General features: G+C 44.5%; 1 long non-coding RNA gene across 1 annotated transcript in view; it reads left to right on the forward strand.

Annotated features, from left to right (window-relative positions):
* The window catches only part of LOC127528456 (uncharacterized), a 272,579-nt gene extending 269,171 nt beyond the window's left edge, over nt 1-3,408 (forward strand). The window contains exon 2 of the long non-coding RNA XR_007935351.1: nt 3,267-3,408. This is a non-coding gene — a long non-coding RNA (uncharacterized LOC127528456). The remainder of the gene's footprint in view (nt 1-3,266) is intronic.
* Nucleotides 3,409-6,000: the final 2,592 nt, after the last annotated feature.

Raw genomic sequence — 6,000 nt, forward strand, 5'->3', positions numbered from 1 at the left:
GCTGAATGTTGATGCACAGATGGGAGTTGCTGTCTGTATGCTGTACACAACAAGGCAATAATAACTGAAAAAGTCACACTTGCCATCACTTACATTCTTTCAGTAGACAGAAGCTTATTTCTTATGCCATTGTGCAGTGACATGTGCCCCCTCCGCTCACACAGACTCCAAAGTAACCCACATGCTACTCTTTCCTGTGGCTCCTCGCATCAGGAGCCCAATCTCAGTCGGCATTTGCCTACCAAACTGTTGTAGTAGTCTGTCATGTGCCATATGGCTAACAGAGCCTCCAGACAAGGTGACAGCTTACCAGTACAGTGAGTGCTGTGTCTGCGGTCCTTCCCCTCGGGAACAGGAGATGTATACTTACAGCAAGAAAAATAGTTCCAAAAGTTATTTTTAGCTTTAGCACGGTGGACGGTCCTTACGGATGACACCGCAGTTGTGACCCGCTGGGCTGGCTACTTTGAGCAGTTCAAAGCTGATCCTCCGGCTAGGATGTTGGATATCTCTGGGTCTCTTGAGGCTGATCCTCCAATTAGCTGTGAACCACCCAGTCTCACTGAGATTGTACAGGTGGTGAACCAGCTGAGGGGAGGAAAGGCTGCGGGGATCTGTGGTATCCTGGGTGAACTTCTCCAGGCTGATGGTAAGGCTGTCCTCTTGGCATTGCAAGCAATCTTTCCTTCCATTTGGGAGACTGGCATCATCCCAACTGACTGGAAAATGAGACTTGTCATCCCTATCTGGAAAGGGAAGGGTGATCGCCTGGATTGCAGAAACTACAGGGGGATAACACTGCTCTCGGTGCAGGGTAAGGTCCTTGCTAGGTTCGTCCTCAATAAGATCCGTGATCACTTGCACACCTACCAGCGACCGGAACAGTCTGGTTTTACGCCTAAGAAGTCTACCATCAGCCGCATCCTGGCACTGAGGGTTCTCATTGAGCGCAAACGCAAATATCGACAGTTTCTTTACAGCCTTTGTCGATTTTCGCAAAACGTTCGACTCAGTTGATCGAGCTGCCCTGTGGGACATCCTGAGGATTCACGGGATCTCCTCAAGGTTGCTGGATATCTTTCCCGGCCTGTACACTGGTACTGTAAGTGATGTGCAGAGTGGAGGCAGGACCTCTGTGTTTTTCCCAGTTGATTCTGGGGTTTGTCAGGTTCTTGCTCCTACTCTGTTTAATGCTTGTATGGACTGGATGTTGGGCAAGGTCATGGGGTCCAGCGGCTGTGGGGTGTCTGGTGAAGAAAGATTCACAGATCTTGACTTTGCTGACGATGCTGTGATCTTTGCTGAGTCACTGGAGGTTCTGATCGGGGCGCTCGAGAGACTGAACGAGAAGTCCGAGTGTCTGGGCTTGCAAGTGTCCTGGAAAAAAACTAAGACCCAGGCCATTAATGACCTCTTGGGCACAGCCATCAGCAGTGTGTCTGTTTGCGGAGAGAGTGTCAACCTTGTTGAGAGGTTTACTTACCTTGGCAGTGACATTCATGTCTCTGGTGACTCTTCCTATGAAGTCAGTAGACGAACTGGGAGAGCATGGGGGGTCATGAGTTCGCTGGAAAGGGGTGTGTGGCACTCCCGATATCTATGCAAAAGGATGAAGGTCTAAGTCTTTAGAGTCCTGGTGCTTCCTGTCTTGCTATATGGTTGCGAGACATGGATGCTATCCAGTGACCTGAGATGACGACTGGACTCCTTTGGTACTGTGTCTCTTCGGAGCATCCTTGGGTACCGTTGGTTTGACTTTGTGTCGAATGAGGCACATTACCTGCATTGTGAGGGAGTCTCAGTTACGGCTCTACGGCCATGTGATGCGTTTCCCCGAGGGTGATCCAGCTCGTAAGATCCCCATTATTGGGGACCCGAGTGGTTGGACCAGGCCAAGGTGTCGCCCACGTAACCCCTGGCTGTGGCAAATAGAGGATCATTTCTGGAGGGTGGGACTGGACCACGTGTCTGCCCGTGGGGTTGCCAACTGGGATCCCGAGTTGTTTCGTCGTGTAGTGGGTGCGGCAACGCACTGTACCAGTGCATGCTCTCCAACTTGACTTATTTTTAGGGCAGAAGCCCTATTTCCTTAAGTTGAAACCTCTGTTGCTTCAAAGTGGATGCATTTAATAAGTTTTTAAAGCTTTCTCATTCACCTATGGACCGGTATATCCATTAGTTTTTACTATTTATAAAAAAAATGCTTCACTTAGAACACAGTTTTATGTGGCAAATGTACATACTGTGATCGTGGAGAAATACCTTCTCCTTTAATGGGAATGTCCCTGCACTTCAGGCTATGTCCATGAATCGAGAGAAAAGCCAAGTCTTCAACGCACTCGGGCGGAGGACAGAAGGCTTGCCTCCCTGGCACACTAGCAATGTGGACTTTTTATTTTATTACAGAAAAATACTCTTCATTTTAGAACAAAAAAAATCATTACGTTCTCAATAGTTTGTTTTTTTTTGACACCTCTTTTAAAGCCATTGTCGAGATTATACAGCTATTTAGTTGCGTTACAAGGCCAGACGCCATTGTGCAACACGACTTTCTAAGTTTTTTTCAGAGGCATGTTGAAGGAAATGTGCCTTATAGTGAAAAAATGGTAAATATTTTAAATTTATGATATAAAAATTCCAAGCCATGATTGCATTAAATTGGGTTAAAGAAAAAGTTAGATAAACTAACTGCTTCAGAGATGCACTAGAAAAATATGAAATGAAAATGTGAGCTTATTTCCTTTAGTGTGCGTTTTCTCTTCACACAGACACATAAATGACCAAGTAGTGTGGTGGACTTCAGGGACCTTGATATCTTGACTTGATATTATTATATTCCCTTAATATTCACCTCCTTCTTGACTTAAGTGCAGCATTTGACACTGTCAAGCATGAAATCCTCCTGTCACGTCTCTCTGCTGTAGGCACCTCTGGCTTATCCCTTCAATGGCTCACATCGTATCTCTCTAATAGGCAACAGTTTGTCACACTCGGCCGATGTAAATCCTCCACCTCACCTGTGTCACATGGTGTCCCTCAGCTTTCAGTCCTTGGGCCATTACTTTTTCTACTTTATATCCTTCCTTTGGGTCAGATTATTCTCAGACATGGCCTTAACTTCCACTGTTATGCAGACAATATACAGTTATATCTTAGCTCAGACTCCCCTACAGATTCACCTCCCAGCACACTCACGGAATGCATCACTGATCTTAAGCTATGGATGGAAAATAACTTTCTCAAACTTAATGCCAATAAAACTGAAGTGTTACTGGTAGGTCCAAAATCCCAACTTTCTAAGGAATCCAATTTCTCTATTTCTGTTGATGGTACGCTTGTCAAACCTGCTCCTGTTGTCAGAAATCTTGGTGTTTTGTTTGATTCATCACTTAACTTTGAGCTACACATTAGGTCTCTTTCCAAAATTTCATTCTATCATCTCCGTAACATTACCCACCTCCATCCATTTCTGTCCTGGTCTGATGCTCAAACTCTAGTTCATTGTTTCATAATGTCTCGTATTGATTACTGTAATTCCCTCTTCATTGGCCTCCCTGCAAAATCTATACAGAAGCTACAGTACATTCAGAACTCCACAGCCAGAGTCCTCACCCACACAAAGCGTTTTGCTCACATCTCCCCTGTTCTCTCCCAGCTTCACTGTTTACCGGTTCCATCAAGGATTAAATTCAAGATTCTGCTTCTCACCTTCAAAGCCCTACATAACCTTGCCCCCACTCTACCTGACTCAGCTCCTAGCTCCTTACACTCCTTGTCGCTCTCTCAGGTCCTCGAGCAGTAATCTCCTTACTGTCCCACGCACCAGACTCTCCACCTTGGAAGGCAGGTCCTTCAGAGCTACAGCCCCTCAACTCTGGAACTCTCTTCCTCAGTCTCTCCGAGATTGGTCCTCTTTCTGCACCTTTAAATCTCAACTGAAAACTTTCCTCTTCTACGAACTTTTGTCATCTGTGTAATTTTTTTACTCTGTATGTAAAGTGACCTTGGGTTTGTGAAAGGCGCTCAATAAATGTAACTTATTATTATTATTATTTTGCAGAATTTAGATTAATAAGACAGACAAGCTTTCTGAGGCTAAATGGCCTGATCTATTCAAAATGTTTCTAATGTTCGTATTTCAACTCCTTCATCTTCTCACTTCAGATATAATGGGGGAAAAAAACTCCTTGCATTGGACTGTTCCGTTTTTAGTAGTTTATGTCTCAAATCTGGCAAGGCCTCATCAGATCTATAGCTTCTAGAGCAGGATGGCACCTCCACAGCCTCCATTGAGGCATCTTAGTTTTGATACCTTTCACCCTGCTAATTTCATACAAATGCTTTGTTTTGGTAATCGTGGACTGTTGCTCTGTGTGGCCTGCTGGAACTAAAACTGACTTGCACCTGCTTGATTCCTTTTGGAGACGTGTCCTCCATTGAAGACAGAGAGAGCCTTCAGCCACTGACCCACTGCTGTTCTGTGTCCACCCTGTGATTGCTGCACCATCTTGTTTCCGGTGTGATGCCTGCAGTTATGACTGACCTTCAGTTGTACAGAAAATCCATTGCTACTCACCACTGCCATACCTTGTTTGTGTACCAATCATCATGGAACTCCACTGAATCAAGCAGTGGAACGACCTGCCATGCTGGTTACTTGTGATGAGGCCATCGCTCCATTCAAGCACACTTCAGTAGATTAAAACGGCAGTTTTTGAAAAGATGTCATAGCTGCACAGTATCCCTCCATTGTACCCATCCCTCAGTCTGTTCTTTCTTAAAAAAATAAATAAGCAAATAAATAAATAGTTACTAATGCTGCTTCACATAATGAGCATCCTTGCTTTAAGTCCTGTGTGGAAATGTGCATGTTCAGTTTGATCGAGTTTACCTCTTTTGCTCAGGTTGTGCCCTCAACATCATCCAAAAAACGCACTGGTTAAGCACACCGGTGGTTCCAAACTCGTGCCTGCATGCCTGAGTGGGCTCTGCAGTGGACTGGTCTGTCAGGAGGAGCTCTGACCAAATGGCCCTGAATTGGAGCAAATGTGTTTCAATGTTATTGTCCTTCTTGGCAAGTTTAATTTCCTTTTAATTTTTACTTTATGATTCCAAGCCTTGTGGTTAGTGACAGATGGCATATACTAAGTCACCGTTTTCTTAGGTGCACACTGGAATCACACCTTCATACAAATTCTCCATTCTAGCATGCCATATGTGTGGTCTAAATCGAGAAGACCAGAATGAACAAAATGAGAGACGTTACTGACTTTGAACGCGGCCTGATAGTTGGTGTGAGGTTTGTCACTTCTAGGCCAGGGGTTTCCCTAAGTGACTTGCCTTAAGCCAACCTATCACAATCCCAAAAAATGACACATCCCACATGTCTGTAATAAACTGCTACACAGACCTGTTAAGTGCATTTAACAAAACGATGTACAGTGCATCCGGAAAGTATTCACAGCGCATCACTTTTTCCCCATTTTGTTATGTTACAGCCTTATTCCAAAATGGATTAAATTCATTTTTTTCCTCAGAATTCTACACACAACACCCCATAATGACAACGTGAAAAAAGTTTACTTGAGGTTTTTGCAAATTTATTAAAAATAAAAACATTGAGAAAGCACATGTACATAAGTATTCACAGCCTTTGCCGTGAAGCTCGAAATTGAGCTCAGGTGCATCCTGTTTCTCCTGATCATCCTTGAGATGTTTCTGCAGCGTAATTGGAGTCCACCTGTGGTAAACTCAGTTGACTGGACATGATTTGGAAAGGCACACACCTGTCTATATAAGGTCCCACAGTTGACAGTTCATGTCAGAGCACAAACCAAGCATGAAGTCAAAGGAATTGTCTGTAGACCTCCGAGACAGGATTGTCTCGAGGCACAAATCTGGGGAAGGTTACAGAAAAATTTCTGCTGCTTTGAAGGTCCCAATGCGCACAGTGGCCTCCATCATCCGTAAGTGGAAGAAGTTTGAAACCACCAGGACTCT

Source organism: Erpetoichthys calabaricus, chromosome 6, assembly GCF_900747795.2.
Source record: "Erpetoichthys calabaricus chromosome 6, fErpCal1.3, whole genome shotgun sequence".
NCBI lineage: Eukaryota > Metazoa > Chordata > Cladistia > Polypteriformes > Polypteridae > Erpetoichthys > Erpetoichthys calabaricus.